Raw genomic sequence first — 23,425 nt, 5'->3', positions numbered from 1 at the left:
TCATACGGAACAACCTCGGCTATTTCTGCGTGACAAAAACGTGACTCCGATACGTAAAGGCGAATACTTGACAGAAAAATCAGACATTTTGTTCTCTTTTGATTTATGATTTATCTAAAGAGTTAATATCTATACATCGGATACCAACGCCGTGATTTGGATATGTTGGGGAATGATTGGTTTACAGTAAAGTGGTTTTAGAAGACAAAGTTTACGACCAAGAGGCAATATCGTGTCGAGGTGTGGAACACAAATGGAAATACAACACAAACTGGACACCCAAACATTATAGGTGAGTATGAAATAAACGGAGTCTCGGCTTTATCTCGTTTGCCCAAGTATAAACTGACTATATGATTAACCGCCCAACACTATATATGTATGACTGGTAATTAAATTGTAAGCAAGTATTACAATAAATGTGAAAAGATATACAAGGTCAAAAACAAGTTTCCTTTTGCACCAGTTTTAAAATTAGAGTAGGTATTTTTGTTTTTCAGTATATATGTATATATAACTTTCAAAGCAACCTAATTTGTGGAATTTTATTTTAACAGCCATAACCTTGTAATTGTCAGTCTTGGAAATGTTCAAAAAGGTCTTTAGGTTACTGCTAAATTTTCAGACTGCTACATATATAAGTAAAATCATAACTTAAGTAACTTAAGTCCTGGAAAAAGAAATTTTGAAAAATTTCACATTAATCTTAGCAAGATTAAAATGTACACAAGTTTTACCATGAAGATGATTTTTGAACGATATGTTGATGTTTTAATCAGTCTGACTGTACAGTCTGTAAACGTTTTAATGCTGTTTGTGTATTACAGGTACTGGTGTTCAGGACAAAATATATAAGCAGTTTGAAGTTAATTCCACAAAGTCCATTCCTAAAAGCACCATGTACTGGAGGAAGAGAAAACAATGGTAATTCCAGGAGTAATAGAGAGTTTTTTTACATTTTAAATAATGTCTGCAGCTGTCTCCCACAGCAATGTTTATTTGTGTGAAGATAAGCATTATTCTTTATACATTTGTTCTTACCTAGTACATTCACAGCTTAACATGGCTCATATCTTAAACACAGTTTCATTACCATATCAATAATTTAAGGAATAAACAAATTTCACTATACAATACTAAATGGAATTTTCAGAGTTCAACAAATTCTGAGTATATGGTGAAATCATTCAGTATTTACAGACAGAATATTCAATGTGCGTGTTTGAACAGAACATTCACTCTGTATGGGTTATCCAACACACCATACACAATATATGCACAATGTACACCATATTTAACCAAATCAGCCAATTACAGAAATTCCAGGAAATATCTGATCAGTATTGATTCTTGCAGAACAAGATTAATAATTTATTGTTATGCATTGTCGTACTTCAGTTTTTAATCATTTAAAATGTTAAATATAATTTTTACTTTCATTTTTCTTATAATGCCCTAAAACGTTATGAAACTTGAGTTGTTTTTCTGAAAACATCACATACATTTATGAAGTGTATGTTGTATCACATGTACTTTGTATGATTGAGTATATTATTGTGTATCAATTACTTGTCATTAACATGCATTCATTGTGTATCATGTTTGCATTACCTATGTTTAAATGATGCATGCATTAACATTGGATTTGTCAAACTAAACTACTGTAACAGTGTAATATTAACTGTACATATTCAATTCCCACAACAAAACAATAATGTTTGAATGTTAAGATTTTAATATGAATTATACATGTTCACTAAAATTTGTATTTCTCATTACAGTGTTGTTGATCTAGGTGAATCCAGTTCTGTTGGTCTTGGATATTATGAAATTGGTGACTGTACGTAATACTAATCTTCAAATATAATGAGAATATCAACAGATGAACCAACTAGATATGGTGACAGTGACATGAGTTTTTCATCTGACTCAGAAGAAAGTATAGAGTTTTAATCAAGTTCAGACGATGAACAGTATCATCAGGTGAATGAAGCAACTCAGTCTTACCCATCCCATGTCACAGATCCCCCACTTTATGTCATAGCCCCATAACAAGATATATATTGTAGTGAAATCACAAAGTCTGAACATGTTATTGTCCTTGGGGCTTTGCCAACAAGACATAATTTGTCAGATGCTAAATATGTGACTTTTTGGACTTAATTCAGTTGCATCTTCCTTCAGCAAACACAGGATTGACAATTGTCAAAGATTTGAAGGAAAAATGTGAATTCAGTAAGGAGTATCTCAAATAGAATTTTTATTGTGAGATCTGCAAAAAATTGTACTCCGATAAAGAAGAAATGTGTGAAACTGGGGGCTGTCCAGGTGTACATAACTAATAATTATGAGCAAACATCTCCTTGGAATGAAGTTGGCTCTGACAAGAAAGAAGACTTCCTTTCATCATCAAAAATAGGATCAAGTGTCTTTGAGAACCTATTATTGTTGTTGAAATTGGAAATGCCATTTATGGTACTGTTCTCCCCAATCATCATGAAAAGGACTAAAATGGCTCTCACCATTGCACAGCAGAATTTCATACTTATACACTGTAGTGTCAAGCTCAAGTGGTGAACAGATTTGGACATATTTATGATTTTATATGCACCAGATATTTTCTGGTCAGGATTTAACTAATTTTTCAGGATATCTCTTCATACATGTATAGTTTGTGTTACACCAACATTTTTGTATAGTGATGTTCTTTTGATAATGAACATTTATTTACATATGTGGTACATACAATAAATGATGTACTACTTCAGCACTTGTAGTTTGTTTTTTTAAAGCAGGGGTCAGGTGTGTGTGTGTGTGTATGGTTTAGTTTGTTTATTTGACTTGTGTCCTCTATTTCTCAGTGTATATTTATTATAGGTTTGAAATAATAGTTCAGTTTCAAGTTCAAAAATCTGTGTTACAGCGCAGTTTAGTCATGATTGCTCTTTCTTTAGGTAATTCAAAATAATTCTTTGTACCAATCTTGAAAATTGACTAAGTTCTTTTGCAGGGTTTTCCATGCTGAAATTTATCCCAAAAATTCTAAGTCCAAACTGTCCATCCTTTTCCAGGGTTTTCCATGCTGAAATTTATCCAAAAATTTCTAAGTCTAAACTGTCCATGCTTTTCCAGGGTTTTCCATGCTGAAAAAAATTCAGAGTCCAAAATGTCCATCATTTTCCAGGGTTTTCCATGCTGAAAAAAATCAAAGTCCAAAATGTCCATCGTTTTCCAGGGTTTTCCATGCTGAAAAATTTCAAAGTCCAAAATGTCCAGCATTTTCCAGGCATGTCCAGCATTTTCCATGCACAATGTCCAGGGTTTCCATGCTAAATTCTGCAGAATATTTCATTTTTCCATCGTTTTCCAGGGTTTTCCATGTTTTTCCATCGTATTCCATCCTTTTCCAGAGTATACGATGGAAAAAGTACAGCCGGGAAGTCTGTATTATTCGGAGAAAGGAAGTCTGTATTATTCAGAACTCAAATCCTGTTCACATTTGATCTGCAGATTCAGTTAAATCCTTTTTAAAAAATGCACATGCAGTATACCCCAAACTTACAAATTAATGAACAGACTAGAAAATATAAGTTCGAGTTCGAGATTTAATCCTTGCTTGTTTTGCATCTTTCATATTAGTTTATTAATAAAAGTAGGTAGGTATAAAATGTTTTATACACATAAGTTAAGTGTATGAAGGTCTCTCTAATTTTGTACCTAATATTGTTTTTGAGTCAGTATGAAACTAATGTAAACATAATACATGCCACATTTTTGCAGAATTGCATAAAGGTACATATAAGCAGAAGTGATCATTAACTGTATACAGGAAGATCTTGATGAAAGTCATTTCAAAACAAAGTTATTGGAGAGATGAAACAAAACTTTATATATGCAGTTAAAATAAACTTTTTTTATTATGTTTTTATACATTACATATCTGTAAATTGTTACTTTTCATGAGAGAAATATTTGCATTAATAGAGGGCATCAAGGGAGATTAGTTATATTTAACTAATTGAGTAGCCCTCATTAGACAAAGACATTATTATTATTATTAATATTATTATTATTATTATTAAAATCTTAGCCTGATTCAGGTATAGTTAATGGGAATGGTCAGTTTCATGTACAAATTCTCAACTGTACAGAGAAATTAATTATTAGAGAACTTCACAAGACTTTCTCTCTCAATAACTAAATATACCCTTCCACTCATTGTCAATGTTTTGCCGGCATAAGATGCAGGGTATATAATTTTGTCATAGTTTGGAACAGAAACCATAATTTCTTGCATTTATATGAAGTATAAACTATCTAAATCAGGTAGTTGCAACAGAGGGACATTTGTCCAAACTTTTATCAGAATTCTGAAGAAATTTTCTTGAACATTACCTCACTCTACTTTTGTAGGTTTCCTATTCCTAGTCATTAAGAGGTACAGCCATGACATTAAAGTTTGGGACATATTTCCTGTAAGAACCTATCAGTTCTTTAAAAACTTACCTTTTACTCTCTGGCCTTTAGACAGTTTTATGTATTCTGAACTTCCTCCAGACTGGTTTGGTTTTTCTCCTGTTTCCTATGTAACCTACATATTCAAGTCTTTGGGAACCATTGTCACATTTTGTTGATCTGGCTGTTCTCTATGCTGTTCTAAGCTAAATTAACACTTTTTTGATAAACTTTTAGTGTTATCCTCAAGTTTTCTTATGGATTAGGAATTAGGCTCTTGTCTGCAATATTTTCTACAATTTTCAGACCTCTTAGGTGCTTACATGAAGATTTTATTTATATCTGACAATACTCTTTGTTTACATCGATCTTTATAAAGAAAATGGCATTGCCAAATTTTACTAGAGTATGCCATGGATTGGCTCAATGTCAAAAATGGTCATTTAGTTAGTTTCTTAAAGTCTGTACAACATCTATTTCTACAATCTGACTTCTAATAATTACTATGGGCGATGCATAATGTGAGTCAGATTCCTCAGTGATACCTATTTCTAGCATCGTTTTCACCTCTTCTTTTATACTTTCTCATATTGAGTAGTATAGTTTGGATTGTACTAGTTGATTTGATATTGTTTGTAACAAGGTTATGAAACAGACTTCATTCATATATTTGCCTAGTTCCCACCTACCCCTATCTGACTAGAGGGCTTGGGCAGTGGAAGCTTTCAGCCTGAAATTGGATTGTCTGTTCATTTACACCCTTTCATCCCTCATGATGATCCTAAATGTACTTATTAAAGAAAAGACTCCACTGTTCAGGTCATGTGACTACCCCTCTGTGGTCCCCCATGGTTGTGGTTCAGCAATATTCTTGACTTGCTGGTCAACATTACCCGAGTGAAAGGAGCTCCTGTCTCAGCTCATTTTGCCTCCAACACAGCAGTCTGCAGATTCTCTACTTTCATGCTGGCCACATTTCAAGTCATTTCTCTGCAAGTACAACATTTTGAACAAAGTTGACAGGTGCATCATTCAGTTCAGGAGACAATATAAATCTCAGGTCTATGGTATCCAGTGCAGAAATGTTTGCACTTGGTGCAGTACTTGCAAACTTGTCAGTCCCTGATGTCTCTTTCTGAGTGCAGTAACTGGTTTTTCTCTCTACCTTAACTTGAAGAGAGATATTACTTAGTCTCTACTATGAAGGGCTATAAAGTGGCCCTATCCACTGATCAGTTATTTCGAGCTGCAAAGACAGGTGTCTTGTTCACTAATGCCTCTTATGGTCTCCAACTAAAACACCATATGAATCTTTGGGTGAAGCTTCCTTTGAGAACCTTACCCTCAATACAGTTTTCTTACTTTGCTTAGCTTCCACATGACAAAGGACAGAGTTTCTAGCCCCATCATGGATAATATTCAATGGAAATTGATTCAGCTTCTCTCCTTTGCCAACCAGAGTTTTTAATAACAAAAACCAACTTCTATCATTTGCTTCACTTTTGATTGAGATCCCCAGAAGCAATCATATCTGTGCTTGGGATAGAATTTTATGTCCAGTTTGGGTTTTATGCTTTTAGTTGGCAGTTTCTAAAAGGAGAAGGAAAGGTAGACAGCATCTTTTCCTCCCCATTAAATGAACAGATGATATTTCAGCTTCCAGAATTTTTAGATGGATTGCATTAACTATCAAAGAGATGCCATCAGTCCATTACTGAGATGAACCTTTCATTCATTGAAATTAAAGCCCATGAGGTTTGAGACATTCCTACATCTCCATCTGTTATTTGCCTCTTTAAAAATGGTATATTTATGATCATATAGTACCTCGGCTTACTTTTGCTTGCTGACTCAAAAAAGCAAAGACATATTTTCTTTGGGTCCATTTGTTGTACAATAACTCAGAAGTGTCCCCATATAGATACTATTAGGCTGTAGTCTTCTTCTATTCATTTACTGTGAGGGTCAGTATTCCTTGTGTTAATTTATTCTTTCACCGATTGTAGGATTATCAGCCTCCCACCAGACCGAGAAATTAAGCTATGTAATAGCAATATATTCTGTACTGCTGGTATTCAGATTTGTGGGAAATAAACCAGTTTTAATGCTATACTATTTACCTGTTGTTATTGTCAAATAATTCTCACACACACCCCAACACTGATGTCCCACTAGTTTAGGCTGCCTTCTGAAACAGAATGATGGAGAGTGTGCATGGGCAGGGTATCCGATGGACTAAGGCCATTCTTGTATTCAGAACCTTCCAGTTCACACTACTGGAGGATGAAATCGCATTGTATGATCAAGGTTTGTTCTGTCTGGAAAGCAGTAGCAGTAATTAAGTATTATATCAGTCAAATTTGTTTTATATTTATATTGTTTCTTGATCCATAGGATCAGATGATCAACTTTGGTTAAGTACACAGGTAATGTATTTCAACAACATTTAGGTAAGGAAAATAAAATCTCACTAATGTAACTGCGCATATAATTATTAAGAAATCATAAGTTTTCTAAATACAGAATAAATATTTGCCCAAAAAAATAATGATTTGATCTTTTTTTAAAAATGGAGGCTGAGTATGAGAAATCTCTGGTATCATGTAAGACAGGAATATGAGCAACAAATGGAAAAATCCAACAAATCCATGTTTTCAGGTTCCAAAAGTCCATAAGAACATTACCAACCAAATGTAAATCAATGAAGAACTTAAGGTAAAATTCACAATACATGGAGTTCAGGCAGTATATATATGTTAAAGATAAACTGATAAAGAAACTTCAGGACAGACTTTAATCACAAAGATGTCAGCTAAATGTTGAAATATTGTTTGACCAACATATTCTTCTAGCAACATAACATTCTCAAAAATCAGTGGTTCTCCCAATAAATCTATATCAAAATGAGCTGGGAAAATCATTTCCTCTGGCAAGAGATGCAAAGGAGACAGAAAGGCCACACTGATGAGCCCCCACTTGCGGTGGGGTTTACATTTTTGGTTGGTGGTTATCGATGTCTCAAGAACGACCATGGTGTTATAGCCCTGATGAAAGAAATATTAAAATATTAAATTAATGGATAGAACAAATGAAGATCTAAGCAGAGATATAGAATAGAAAACACAATCTCCCTGTGTACAGAATATAACAATTTAACTAACTGGATATATAAATGAAAATTCTACGAGACCAAATATAGGATGCAATCTACTAGAAAATAAACTAACACAAAGTTCTAAAATGCAATTAGCAGTTCTGTGTATATAGATACAGCAAAGTTTATCACAAAATTGATTGAGCGTTTTGAACTTAAATAGTATGGCATGTCTTCATAACCTGATAACTGGTTATGTGTCACTTTCGAGAATCATCAAAGCTTATCAGCTGGTGTTGTGGTTGACTTGTTTGTACTGAAAAATGGTCTACTCAGGCGTCACTAATGGCGTCTGTCATTCATCCAGACTGGTGGTCCACTCTTATATTCATAAGTTCACTCTTACATTAAGCTGTGGAAGCTATTTTCCTTGAACAAATAAATAATTGCAGCCTAAATCGCTTAGTTTTTCTTTCTCACACCCTGAACTGAAATATCCTATTCTCCAGTACTCAGAATTCAATAGCCAGTATCATATTTCACAACAGTTTCAGGTCATTACCATGTATTCCATACATGAGAGCTGTGTTTGTCTACATGCACTCAATTTCTATTTTTCCATAAATTCACATATTACAGGAAAATTAATGTATTTCTCCAACAGAACTAGTTACCATTACCAATAAATCGATAGCATGATCTACTCCCCCCTTAATGACAGTTAAGCCCCTACAATGTGAACTATTAATTACTATCTTGAACTAAATGTCAGACACATGCTGATCCATCATTACTGTATAACTCATTATGCTTTTTTGATATTAATACAACCAATTTATCGGATAAAAGAATTCATATTTAAGTTGAACAAATAGATAAAGTTATATGGACTGTCCTGCAGTGTAATTCATTTTTATAGCATGAGACTTTGCCTGGGAAACACACCCCAAATCGTTAACATATTCATTGAGAATGCAGGTTTGTTTAACTACCATTATTAACACACATCCCTCCGAGGTTGGAAAGTTTTGCATTCCCACTTTCCTAAGTTAATATATTAATACTGATTTCTGCATAGTTTGAAATATTTCAGAAAGGACAAAAGCTGTTTCTGCAACATTTCAACACTTGGCAATCAATAAACAAAACCCATTCTTCACCTCTGTCCAGGTTTGCCTGAAATGGTTAGTAAATGGAACCTCATTAATAATCAATTTTAAATCAACAGATATTCTGAAGTACGAACATGCCACATATTCAACCCCATGCGAAACCAAATACATTGACTTGAAATGACTGTGTTACAAAGATGTCGGCAAAATTCACAGTTACAACCTCCCCATGGCAGTTGACTAAACTAAACCAGAGCTCCAAGAATATAATATTTCTAGATGACTTGGTATACAATCCATTGACCTAAGAAGGCAACAGATGGAATACCCACAATGGAGCATTTTCTTCATACAATAGCACTGGAAAAACCATGTAGTATGTGACCAGCATATTAATAAAACTGAAAACATACAGCTCTATAATAAGTGATGAAAAACATGTACTTCAAGAAGTGTTTTGCCATGGATTACAGAAAATATGTCTAACCAAATATGGACAAAAATGGAACCTGCTAGATACATTCATTTAACAGTAGACTTGCAAGCTATTAAATTATGACTAATCCCTCCCCCCAGTTGCTTTAAAGGAAATATTCATGTACAGATTTATTGAATAAAAACTATATCATATCAATTATATCATCTGAAAAAAGACACCACAAACTCCAGTTTGAAAGAACAATGTAAGCCCATTCAAATTCAGTGGTTGGTTCCTAAATCAGCTTAAGAGAACACAATTAGAATTTATTTTGAATTAGTAGAGAACAAGTTTTCCAATAAGACAAGTTATGAATGTGGTGGATGTGATACAGTGCATGATGACCTTGTACCTAAAACTAACTCAGATGGGCAATGTATTGAATTCAACATCCAAGCTTTGGAACATAGCATTAGTAGTTAAAGGAAGACGAGGTTCCCCGGGGTGACATTACCTCAAAGGCTAATAGAAAATTAATCAGTTATGGAACTGAAAGAGTGGTTACAATGTCATCTCCCTACAAGTGGAAAGTGAAGTAAATTTATATTTATTTCAGTAATTTAAGTTACAGTCCTGTAAGACGTAAAAGGTAACTATTTTGGAGCACAGTGCACTTCTTATAGTATAACTATCAGGTTTCTGCGTATCTAATAAATGGTACAGTATATACACTGTAGATTTGAGAGATGAAATAAAGCTATACATTTTTCATAGAAATGGATGGGAGCACTAACATTTATATTAGTAATCATTTCTCTAATACCATGGTCAATTTGTTTCAAATGATGCAGATTATTGAAGTAACTATATGTAAAATGATACCTATCACATAACATTTCCTCTAGAGTCGTTTCTCAAGTGAGTAAAATTAGGTCATGCAACTATCATTCATTTTAATTATATCAAAATAAGTCTTTATTTTAAGAGGGTAACTGTTAATACAACTAACCTCCCTTGAAACCCATCTACATAAAAAGTATATATATATATATCTTTATGCAAATGGTTCTCTCTTATGAAAATAACTATTTTCAAGTTAGCAAGTCAACAGATACATACTAAAATATATTATGAAAGTAACTGCATATATAAAGTTTTGTTTCTTGTCATCCAATAACTGTTTTAAAATTTAGATTCAGCAAGATCTTCACTTATACATATTAGTCTATGATCAATTCTACTTAGATATATATTTAGGATATTCTGCAGAAACATGGCTTGTGGTAAAATTACATTATATTTTTTCATAAAACATCATTACGTAAAAAAGAGAGAGATGTTTGTAGACTGAATTTATATGTACAAGACAGTTTTACATCCTTTTGTAAATATGCTGATATGAAAGATGCAAAAGAAACAGTGATAATTTTTATAGGAAACATCTTTATCAACCCCAAAACTCAAATTTTATTGGTCTAGTTAATTAACAATCAGCAGGTCAAATGTGAGCAGGGAGTTCCATATTTTAGATACTGTAGACATCCCTTGAATGATTCAAAACAAAGTTTTGGTAATTCTAAATTGAACTTTGCTCTTAGATTATAGGGTGAAGACATTTTGTAGAATAACTTAATCATGTACTCTGGAACATCTGCTTTGATAGATTTAGAAACCAGAACCGCTTTCAGAAAATGTGTTATTTCATCGATTTGTAACCCTTGTCATCCCATGAACACGTTTGATGATGGTGCATCAATGAGGCTATAAAAAGCATCAGCCGAGCTGCTTGTTTTTGGAGCTTATGAGTTCTGTATCCTTGTGAACTAGTATAAATGCCCCGATTTCTTAAACATTTATATGACATATATAATCATTATAGTAAAGAACTCCTTTATCACTGGTGAAGTTTTATTTTACTAAGCAATGTAATTATAGATGTGTGAGACCTACAGACATTGTCTATTTGTTTTTTCCCCACTTCACACTTCTATCAGTGAATACTCATTACTGCTTCTAACTGTCTATATTTTCAATTAATTTATTAATGTATGCAACATCTTTCTTTAGCTTTGAAAGTTTTTAGATGTTTCCATAAGCACACATTTTGTCATAGATTCAGTTACTGCCATCTTATAGTCTTTTGAATAGTCATCAGTTAATATAAGATACGAACTTCTAAGGTATAGATTAAATATTGCTACCTGTTAAAGAAATTGCTGTATCATCTGTATGTTGAGTACAGAGCATAAGGTCATTGATAAATAAAATAAAGAGAAGGAAAATTAAAGTAATGAAAGAGTGAAAACTAGTAAACAGACATCTAATTTGGACAGACCGCAACACTTTTTTTAAATTTTAAACTGGAACTACGCCTATTGCTTTTAGAGCCCTGGATGGCCAAGTTGTCCAAAGTGCTCACCTTTACCAATCACTGTCATCTCACTTCTGTCTGTGTGGGTTCAAGTTGCAGGTTCGGCTAACATAGGTATGTGAGAAAGCTTGCCGGTAGTTTCCCATGGTTCAGTGGTTCTTCTTTGGGTTTTCCTGGATTCTTCTTCCACAAGTTATACTGGCCATCTTGTATACCCTATCATGTGCTGAACACTTTTTTGTTAGATATAATAGGCAATGAGTTAAGGAAGTGTTCCATTAATTCCACTCTACAGTTTCAATATGTGTATGAATTTGCGTTCACAATCATACCTGTATTAGTTACCCAATGGGGGATGACTCATTTTGTAATAAAATTCTAATATTCATTGCTTGTGTACACATCTGTCTAGGTAGCTAGCTCTCGACTAACAGCTACAGGTGCAGTCAAAATCAAATGTAGATACTCCAAAAGCTGCAAGCTACAGGTACAGTCAAAGTCAGGTGGTTTTAAAGATTGCTTTCATCCATTTTGTATTGCATGCATCTCAAGGAGAAACAGGATCTGCCTAGAGCCAAGAGTGCTGGATTTGGGTACAATTGCTTAAGTTGATTTTAACAAACCCAGTTAGCCATATTATTTGTGTCGCATCAAAACCTTAAAATTGAGAATAATTATTTAAACCCTTCCTCTGAGCTATTTATGGAATATTAGGGAAGTGATGTATTCTAATAGAAACATGTTAGGCTACACTAAGAACTTGGTATTTGCCAGATTGGTTTTAAGTCTTGAATGTATCATAATGTATCATATTCCACCTATTTTCCTGACATATAGTGTAAATACGTACATGTATAAATTCTTTATAGACAGTTTTAAGATCTTATGGGTCAGCTGTCACCAGAAGACTTCTAATAGTGTCTTGTTAGTCACAAATGAAAATGGTGCCAATCTGATATTCAGTATGACTGCCATGGCAACCATCTTGAAAATCATGTTGTGGCTACAGCTTCTGAATGAGAAATTCATGAACAATTTCTTGTATTTTCCCCGAATTCCTCGTAACTTTGAGATAAAAAACATTAAAACCAAATAAATAAAATGTATCTCGTTTTAAATTCATAAAGTTTCTTGTTCAGTATATTTTAGAAATAATGAATAGATAAATAAAAAATGAGATAAAACTGAGTGAATCAAATGAACATGACATTGTTAGATGCATTCGTGTCCCTTTTATCAGTTCACTTGATAATTAGTTTTGTTGTTTTTATTCTACTTTTTTTTCAATGTATGGAGCGATAAGCAAATGAACATATGGGTTTTAAATTCCATAGATGGAAAAATGCTCCTTAAAAAGTTTCTTAAGTCCTTGAAAATGTCTTATTAAGCAATTCTCAGTTGCTATGCAAACCATGTTCAAGCAAAGTTTAGCAAATCATACACTGGACATTGCATTATGAGAAAGCCTTGGTATGTTCAAGGCTGCAAAGGAGCCTTGGGTGTCATGAGTGAGATGGTGGTTGAGGGGGTAAGTGGCACCTACCTGTTTGGGAACATGGGCAGAACCCTGGTGGGTGTCAGGGGAGGGAAACCCGAATCCCTTGAAGCCAGCCTCTTATAGTTACATCAGAAAACAGTTTAATACTGGCTTGTTTTTAATAATGCTTTTTAACGCTATTGTTCCTAATGAAATTAAAATGGTCGTAAATATGTTGAAAACATATTAAAGCCACACTTGCTGTAGTTATAAAATTTAATATGTTGACAGAAAAACTGTCTGAAAACCTCTTTTAAGAATGTGTGATATGTGTATGATTTCTTTACAAAATGCAGTTCATGATGAGACTTGACAGATATGGATGTTTAATGTGTAAAATATATGTTAAAATTTGATTCAGATGATTCACATCACCTTTTTCACAAAAACTGGTGGAGGAAGAACACAGGGAAAACCCTGGTAAGAACCACTGACTCCTGAGAAGCTACTGACATCTTTCTCACATTCTCAGAGACACGAACCCACATGGACAAAGATGCAAGGGTAGTGATAGGCAATGGCGAATGGTTTACACCACTCAGCCACTCTACTGATTACTCTTAACAAGTGCAAACATATTTGGACAAGGCATGGCTTCTAAACAAATAAATGTGTGACTTATCAAATACATGTACTGCAATACTTAAAAACTGGCCTCTTTTCAACAAAATAGTTATTAGAAACTGACTGGTTTCTTTTCTAAGTTTTCTGCTGTTAGGTAAGCTGAACAATTATTTCTTTTCTCTTTTTAGGCAAAGGAGGCAATGAAGTGATTCCAGAACAGTATCTGCAATTACTGAAGCTAAATCATGTTTTTCTACCTAGTAACTATGAATATCACAACAATCCTACATCTTGTATCACCCATATTGACATTTATATCAGTATAACAACAATAAAAAGTGACATTTTCCTTGTGAATACCTGCTGTATTAAGTTTTTCTTGACAATACTCTTGATAAAATCAAATTATTTGCTCAGATCATTAATCATGAGACTTTTGTAAAAGATCACTTTTAAACAGGGTCTATTCTAGGACACAAGTGTTGGATGTGTGTGCTAAATTCCAAAATAAATGAATGCCAAAAAATTGCATGCAAGTGTCTGGCCCAGACTTTAGGAAACAATCTTATTTAGGCCACCTTTCGAACTTCCCCATGTTTACTTTAGGAAACAATCTTATATATTTAGGCCACCTTTCGAACTTCCCCACTAAATCTTTAGTTCTAGAATAGACATTGTTTTGAAGAAACCACATCACCTGTTTGTATATTTTATAGTTTTGCTCTAGTGAGATATAAATGTTAAATTTGTCCAAATATATTGGAATCAAATTTGTAAACATTTTTAGATATACTCTAGTGGCAAGTCAAAAATAATGTAATTTGCATATATAGTGAATCCCTACTAATGTGGATATTTTGTTGTTCCATCTTTATACAACATATTAGTGGGGACTCTGAATAAATGAGTTGTGTATTGATTCTAAGATACCATATTGTGTCTTTTTCCCTTTTTAAGAAATTTTTTGGTGATTTTGTTAAAGAGCATTAATTAAAATTGTTGCTATATTTTAATGATTACATGTCTGGGGAAGCTATAATTTATGACATAGTTGCCCAAATACATGCCCATAGGCCAAAATGTGGCCCATACTTCATTTTTTGTGGCCCACATTCATACGGAAAGTCAATTCTATAATATATATCATGTTGGACCATGAACTTTACATTTTTGGTCCATGTTGCCCATGTTGTTGAAGATATTCAACCACCCTGATTTATAAGATTATAGACTTTGATGGGATTGTGTTTCACCATCTCACTCTTAGGCTTCATATGTTCAGTTTACAGGCTACCTAATCTATACCTGATGGGATTGATAGATTTGAGGTGCAAATTCAGAAAATCCTACCAAAGTATACATCTACAAACTATCGTATCGAGTGGTTTCAACATTAACTACATGAAAACTCCATTAAAATGGATAAGTAACTTTGAATCTTACAGATTTACCTAAATAATTGCAACTGCAACTTAAATACCAGATAGAAGTGCTACTATCATTGATCATGTTTATAGTAATAAACCGTAAAATATAAGTGAAATTAATGCACCTGTGTATGCATTGAGTGACCACTATGTGATCTGTAACTAGACATGCTCCAAAATTGTCTAAAATTTGTCATCACATTGTAAGATGATGTGTGGACTTAAACAGTTTGATAAGGAGTAGTTCTTAAAAGATTTATTTTGCAAACACTCACACTCAGTTAGCAATACAGCTGATATCATCACTGCCTTAATCATGTTATATCAGTTATTGAATACAGTCTTTGACAAGCATTTACCAATTAAAATAAAAGGAGTTAAAATACTAACGTTCACCTAAGATGGATTACCTCTGAGATCATAAAGACTAGGCATCTAAGGGATAAATTCCACAGAAAGAAAGAAATGAAAAACTGCATAAAATAGAGGAATAAAGCTAGGTATGAGTTTGATAAGACAACAGAACCATCATATAATCAGGCTATCACTGTGTTCATGAATTCTAAACATACAAGGGCTTTTCCACAAAAATTGGAGGGGTTTTATGTTTAGTTTACTTCAAAAATGTTTATTGATTTGATGAATATAGGTGGGTGCTAACAGCCAACTTGCCAGGGTAAATCCCCATGCCTCGAAACCTAATAACCCCACAGGGCTATTGATGAGTACCCAAGAGTGCAAGACATTGCGGAAATATTTATAAGAACTAAACCCATCCAAGAACAATTGTTTCTCTCCCTCCCACAAAGACTTTCAGCAAAATATAGCAACAGCTTTAAGGGATATTGATGAAATATATTATGTGGCCTCACCAGTCATTGTATACAGAAGCAGTCTAACACATGACCCCACTTGAGCCTGATGCCATTCCGTCATTTATAAGAGCTAACACTATTAATGATAGTTTTCAATAACTGATGTTAATGAAATCAACAAATTAACAGATCATTGGTCACAAGAAACTGATAATGGGTCTTTAACTGGAATATTTTGTACTGGCTTCAAGAAATCCTTTGGACTAGTTGATCCTGAAATTCAGCTGTAAAATTTAAACTTCCTGGTTTTATAATTCTCCTTTAAATTGGTTTAGATCATACATAAAATATATATCTCAACAGGTAACTGTTGGCAATATTAGCTAGCAGACTTGCACCATTCATTCAGCTGTCCCATAAGTCTCTCTTTTAGGCCCTCTCCAGCTTTTTATCAATGTCTATCTAATACTGAAGTGATCCGAACTTGGTTGGACTCAGACATTATTGGAGTTTATCTTTTACCTCAACAAAATAAGATGGTAATTGATTAAGCTAAAACAAATGTATTATTTTGGGGAGATCACAAAAACTACATAAATTAGGGTTTCTTGCAACGAACAATCATCATTTAGAAAATATCAAAATTGAGAACACTTGTTTATGTGCCTGTAAATAATAATATAAAATTAAATGACGATATTAACACATTTTGTTAAGCATTGTCATCTGGAATTGGCCTAATCAGTAGAATCAAGAACTAGTTACTATGGAAACTCACATTCTACGCTACAATTCAGAGATTTTTCCAGCAATCAATTATTGTTCAGTTGTACTGGGAAACTGCCTTAACTCAGCTTCACAGTGTTTTGAAAGTTCAGAAAAGGGGAACACACATTAGTTTAGATGTATTTATTTAACAAATGTATACAATTAATTACAACCACAGAATCATGTAGATTTATACATGTATACAGTGAACCATATTCATTAAAACTCCATTTGCTGAAAAACGGTTTAGTAAATATGTTTAGTGGTGAAAACATTTGAGCATAATAATAATAATATAATAATAATAATAATACTAATAATGCCTAATGTATAGAATGTGATTTGGATAATTTAAGGTTATTCTCCTTTGAAGCCCTCATAAGAAGAAAATATAATGTACATCATACAAAAACTAATAATAATATCAATTTTAATATGTCTATTGTATTATTAATACTAACTTTTATTATATTTTGATTTTTTGCGAAAGTAGCAGTTAGAATAATAAGATTCTGATTATTGTGGAACACCTGTACAACATCATATTCATCACAATTTGATCAAGGTGTAACACTGCACATGTATGTAAGATGCTTAAATATACTGCTTTTTAAAAACTGCAGTGACAGTGTTTTGTTTTATTTTTTTATTTGTCCTCTGACTAGGTTTATCATGGTTCATATTCTATTACCAATTTCCATTTATGTGTCCTCATGAAGCTTTTGATTTCCATTTTTGAATGATGCCTGTTTTGATTTATATTAATTTTTTAAAATGAATTTAGCTATCAAAAAGATCTAAGAAAATATTAATTTGCATTCTTTTATCAAACATTTCACTAAATTATGGTACAGTGTACTGTCACGATCAGAAATGTGACATAGCATTTTTAGCAGAGTCCTTTGAAGCCATACCATATTGGAGAGATTCAAACTTCAGTACCCAGTAAAACATCAGCTGGCCTGATATTAATTACTGAGGGAGAACATTGCACCTGCTCACATTAATTAAGGAAAAGAAAAGCACAGCATGGCATATATTTTTCTGTTCAACCTGCATAATCTGGGTCCTGTATTTGATAGTTCCAGATGTTTGATTCATATTCCAGCTTCTGTCTTCTGTCTAATGTAGACCATCTATTTCATTTTGGCTTTCATTGTGTTTCAGAAATCCAAAGTGCTTGAAGTTTTGTTGGAGACATTATTATAATGTAGAATATACTTAATGTTGTCACTCCATTATACTCCTAGGTACAAATGATGCTGCATCCTGCACATAGAGAACTTGGTCTTCCGTGGAATAAGTAAATAAGTGAATGGATGTTTTACCTGCATGGTGTCACATTTTCCTGATGTTAAACTCCATCTGATATGTGACTCCATTTAACCAATATAGCTAGAAACAGGTGGTCATTGTAGTTATTGCTCTGCTGGTGTAAGGGGTGCTTATGGATGGGTAGTACATCTGGTGGGGGGTAACAGTCATACTCCCTTTGGGGTAGTTAGTCCACCTTTGGTCCCCATTTGGAGATCAGCTCTCACCTGTGGCTCCAGGAAGCTGTATCATGAGCAGCAGCCACACCGCGGGCAACGGCATCAACTGGCCAGCTAAACCAGGTTGAGGGTAATTGATGGGTCTCAAACCCTCGGTGAGTTAGGGCTTGTCATTAATATCATCACCCATGCCCTAGTCCTGCGGTGATGGGCGTGCTGCAACACAGCAGATGTGGATGCACTGTCAGCCATAGTGGCAGACCTGCACGCCGGCAGCTGAGGCTATATGGTCATCTTCTACTGACCTGAAGCAGAAATGTATGTCGTCAACCATCTGAGTGACTAAGCAGGCCTCTTCATGATAGCGCTGCTTACCTCCATAGCCTGAGGAGGGGGCTAGAAAAGGTGCCTTTAAAAAAGCCTGCTTCAACCACCCCGACCAGCTTACCGTGGCTGGAGGGAATTCCATTCTTGCTGTTGAAACACAAAGAAAACCCAAAAGGTTCCACTCACTCTTGGTGCATGGAACATATGCACTCTTTTGGATTGTGCAGAGGCTGACAGACCAGATAGAAGAACTGCCCTGATTGCAAGAGAACTTGCTCATTACAAGACAGAGATAGTAACCCTGAGTGAAACTCACTTGACCAATGAGGGCCAGTTGCCTGAAGCGAGCTGGCTACATCTTTTTCTGGAGTGGACATGGCACCGATGAATGTTGTGAGTCTTGAGTTGGTTTCGCTGTTATGCTGAGTTTGGTGAATAAGCTCTCCATCTTACCAAAGGGAATTATTGACTGGCTAATAATGCTGAAGCTACCCTGGAAAAAAGCAAGCCACACTAATTAGTGCTTATGCACCATCCATGACCAACTCTGAGTTAGCCAAAGACAAATTCTACCAGGATCTGGAAGCTCTGATTGCTTCAGTAACAAAGTCAGACAAGCTGATCATTCTTGGTGATTTTTAATGCCAGAGTTGGCATGGACCACATCTCGTGGGAGGGAGTTATTGGTAGACATGGCATTGACAACTGTAACAGCAATAGACATTTGCTCTTGAGGATGTGCGCAGGATATCCGTGTGACCAAAGCTGTGTATGGTGCTGACTGTTGGATAGACCACAGGCTACTGATTTCCAAGATGAATCTTAGAATTCAATCTCCAAGATGTCCAAAGGGAATTAAAGTCCCAAAGCGACTCAATGTCTCCAGGCTGAAAGTCTTCAACACTGAGCAAGCTCTATCTGAAGCTCTGACAAAAAGGCTGGAAACCACAGACTCTGATACCAACGACATAGAGAAATGCTGGGCGACCTTCAAACATCTGGTGTACTCTACTACATTTGAAACCCTTGGCGTCACTGTGCAAAAGCAAAAAGACTGGTTTGATGAGAACTGTGAAACAATACAGTCCCTGCTAGAGGAGAAGCACTGACTCCATCATGCGTACAACATTGACCCTACATCCACTGCAAAGAAAGATGCCTTTAGATGCCAAACTGTGCAGAACAAACTGTGTGAGATGCAGGACATATGGCTGAGTCGAACGGCTGATGATATTCAGTCCTTTGCCAACAGACACGACATGAAGAATTTTTATAGTGCTCGTCATGATGTCTATGGTCCAGTAACATCAGGCATAGCCTCATTCTTGAGCTCCGATGGCAGCACTCATACAGAGGCGAAGATACTGGATTGCTGGGTAGAACACTTTGACGGTGTCCTCAACAGACTCTCTTCCATCAACGATGGAGCGATCAACCCTCTACCCCAGGTGGAGATCAGCAAGAGATTGGCTGACCCTCCAACAGTGCTGGAAACTCATAATGCCATTGTGCTCCTGTCTAGTTGGAAAGCTCCAGGAGCAGACACCATCCCAGCTGAGATCTACAAGTCTGGTGGGCCTTAGCTAGTGGAAATACTAACAGATGTTTTGTGGAATGTGGAAGCAGAAACGCATACCCCAGGAATTCAAAGATGCATTCATCATCCACATTTACAAACGCAAAGGCAATCATCAATCCTGCGACAACCATAGAGGAATCTCTACTCTGCATCACAGGCAAGGTCCTTGCCAGGCTACTGCTGAACAGAGTCACAGAGCACCTTGATCATGGCCTACTGCAGAAGGTCAGTGTGGCTTCAGAAAGTAGAGAGACACCATTTACATGATCTTTTCTGCCAGGCGGATGCAAGAAAAGTGTCTTGAACAAAATATCCAGCTATACATCACCTTCATGGACCTGACTAAGGCATTCAACACTGTCAATCGGGAAGATCATGGCCATATTTTGGATGTACAGAAGTCTTCATTGAAATGGTGAGGCATTTTCATCATGGCATGCTGCCATAGTCCAGCACCAGGGAAACTATTCCGAACTCTTTGCAATTACGAATAGTGTGAAAAAAGGATGCGTTGTAGCCCCCACTCTATTCATCCTCATGCTCTCCGCAATGTTGATTGATGCTTTCAAGGACGGTGATGTGGCAGTAGGTCTCCGATACTGTCTGGATGGGAAGTTGTTCAACCTGAGGAAGCTTCAAACCAAAACCAAAGTCCAAGTTGTGAACATTCGCGACCTCCTGTTTGCAGATGACTGTGCCCTCAACTCCAGCACAGAGGCAGGCATGCAACAGAGAATGGACCTCTTTTCCACTTCATGCACCAACGTCGGACTCACCATCTCTACCAGCAAGACTGAGGTTCTACATCAGCCAGCTCCTGGAGACGATTACCTGGAACCATCCATCACTTTCAGTAGCCAAAAGCTTATAAATGTAGACAGGTTCATATACCTTGGCATCATCCTCTCACAAGCAGTCCACAGAGACGATGAGGTCAACACCAGGAATGCCAAATCCAGCATAGCATTTGGCAGATTCCGCTCAAAATGTCTGGGATAGGAGAGACATCAAGCTTTCCACGAAACTCAAAGTCTATGCAGTAGTTGTTCTCCCCACCCTCCTCTATGATTGTGAGACCTAGACTGTGTATAACCGCCATATTAAAAAACTGCACCACTTCCAGATAAGCTTCCTAAGAAAACTACTGAAAATCAGATGGCAGGACAAAGTACCGAACACAGAGGTGCTCACTCAGGCTGGCATGACAAGCATCCACACCATGCTGTGCAAGGCACAACTCCGAGGGACTGGCCATATTGTCCGCATGCCGGTAGAACGCCTACCTAAGGTCTTCTGTGAAGAGCTACAGCAAGGCAAGAGATCTGATGGTGGTAATAAAAAGAGGTACAAGGACACCCTCAAGGCCTTGCTGAAGAACTTAGGCATTGACCCTGACAGCTGGGAGAGCGTCTCTGCTGATCAATCTGCTTGGTGCAGTCAAGTCAATGCTGGTGCGGCAGGCTTTGAGCAGAAAAGACTGGTGGACGCAGCTGAGAAATGTGATCTGCACAATCCAAGAACAGCAGTTCCGCAACACCCAGTCAGCAACCTGTACGTCCATGTATCCACTGCAATGGGCTCTTATTGACCCGGATTGGACTGATCAGCCATCTCCGGACCCACGCCCAGTGAATTGATGACCTTGAATGGTCCTCATGGACACCAGTGGGCGAACATCATCATCATCATAGCTTGCATCATGTTGCCATTGTAGTTATTGCTCTGCTGATTCAGTATAAATTCATCAGACTAGAGGCAGACATTTGGATACTCTCAGCAATGTCATGTATGCTGATCAGGAACAGTGTTTGAAAATGTAATGTCCTCTTGGGGAAGCCAAATAAGTGGTTGTTAATGCAACACAATCCTGTATCAAACGTTGCTGCTGACCTTGTGGGAATGAATTAATCCATGTCTGGGTGCCTCCTTTGACTCCATTCTATAATAACTTGCTTGATAATCTCCATTTTTTTGGGAGCATGTGGAGAAGTCTAATGTAGCTGTATGGATTAAAATGCATTTTCTCCATGTACCTGGCATCGACATCAGTAGTCACAAGGAGCTGTGAGTAGTATAGGAAAATAGGGGTTTTGGACCACTTTTACCAGTGTGTGATAAAAGTGTTTGAGAGGCCTCTGGCTCTATGCTACTCTGTTTTGGGGATTCTGGACCATTTTAGAGAAATGGGGGTTTTGGACCACTTTTTTTAAAACTCACTTTTGTTGGAGCTGCTGGGGGATCTGGACCACTTTGGGTTGTATTAGAGATGTGATTGTAGTATAGCGAAGATGTCTCTTCCATGTTATTCATGGAGTATTGATTGATTTGGATCTAGTGATGAGGTTTGCAGTAATATTCCAATAGTGGAATTAAGTGAAGAGGAGTCCAACGAGTGGCTGAAACATGCAAAGGAGCTTGAAGTTTATGCAAATAAGGATTTGAGTTATGTTCCTGAAATGATATATTGTGAGGAGATTGAAAACGACTATGATAATGAGGAGTTGGTGATCCCATTATAATCCACGAGTTGAATTGTTCGGGATAACCAAACCATTTGACAAGGGATTTTTTTTTCCTATGGAAGAGATGACTTTTTTAAAACTCTGAAGAGGTTTCTTTTGTTGTAATTCCTGTTCGTAAAAAGAACCCTGTATGGGCTCCCCCGAGGATTCTTTGAGTGTGTACGTGACCGGAATGGTTCTTGAATGTTATCAACGACGAAGACTTCTTCGGGCCAGTTAGGGGTGTATCCCTTTTCTAATGTAGTTTTTTTCTCTGCTAATTAGGACGTGGTCACCTACTTTGAATTTGCATCTAACACATAAGGCTTCTGTGACCTTTTGTTTTTTGTCAGCCGAAGATGCTTCCGTGGGAGTCATTTTATTGCTGCAGTGCGAAAAAATCTTAGTATCGGTTGGTGTTATCGCTGGTAAATCTCTTCCACATGCGATCTTTTAGAGTTCTATTAAACCTCTATATTATGGCCGCTTTCATTTGATTTTGTGTGCTGTACAAGATAATATTATTTTTTTAAGCAAGTTTGAGACGGATTTGTTATATAAATGTACTACCGTGATCTGCCCATAGCTTATTTGGCTTTCGTGCACCTACAGTGCTATCAAACACTTCAACGACACTATTTCCTTTTTTGTTTTTCAGAGGAACTACTCGTGTATTTGCTGAACATTGTTGATATTCATGAGATATTTGAAATGATCGTTGTACGCGCTATCTCTCATGTCGACGAGATCTGCCTACCATATATCGTCTGTCGCGACCGCGATGACTCGGAGTCGTGTAAAATGCTTGCGCGCTGTTTTATATTGGTTTTCTGCGAGAACTTTCAGTTCCAAAAGATCTTCTGGCATTTTTTTCATTTTACGTGGCAAGCCTATGCCTAACTTATGCTTGGCTCCTATAATTCCGCGTACAAGAGCTCGATCTACACGCTCTCTGAAATTTTAG

General features: G+C 36.0%; 1 protein-coding gene and 1 long non-coding RNA gene across 4 annotated transcripts in view; both read left to right on the top strand.

Moving 5' to 3' along the window:
- Positions 1-17,183, top strand: part of LOC149783206 (uncharacterized) — an 87,971-nt gene extending 70,788 nt beyond the window's left edge. For 2 of the 3 annotated variants that reach the window (XM_089931443.1, XM_089931442.1), the window contains exon 8: positions 13,740-17,183. The gene's annotated coding sequence lies outside the window, so the exon portion shown is untranslated. Of the gene's footprint in view, positions 1-8,777; positions 9,038-13,739 lie in introns of all 3 variants that reach the window. The other variant, XR_016413579.1, reaches the window with a different exon arrangement.
- On the top strand, positions 40-2,767 carry LOC149783207 (uncharacterized). Its single transcript, XR_016413578.1, has 3 exons — positions 40-292; positions 828-924; positions 1,782-2,767. It is a non-coding gene; the product is annotated as an uncharacterized LOC149783207 (long non-coding RNA).
- Positions 17,184-23,425: the final 6,242 nt, after the last annotated feature.

The sequence above is a fragment of the Sinohyriopsis cumingii genome, chromosome 14 (genome assembly GCF_028554795.1).
Source record: "Sinohyriopsis cumingii isolate HCF-2022 chromosome 14, ASM2855479v2, whole genome shotgun sequence".
Lineage (NCBI taxonomy): Eukaryota > Metazoa > Mollusca > Bivalvia > Unionida > Unionidae > Sinohyriopsis > Sinohyriopsis cumingii.
The sequence above is the reverse complement of the archived record's forward strand: the minus strand, read 5'-3'. Positions and strand labels throughout refer to the sequence as shown.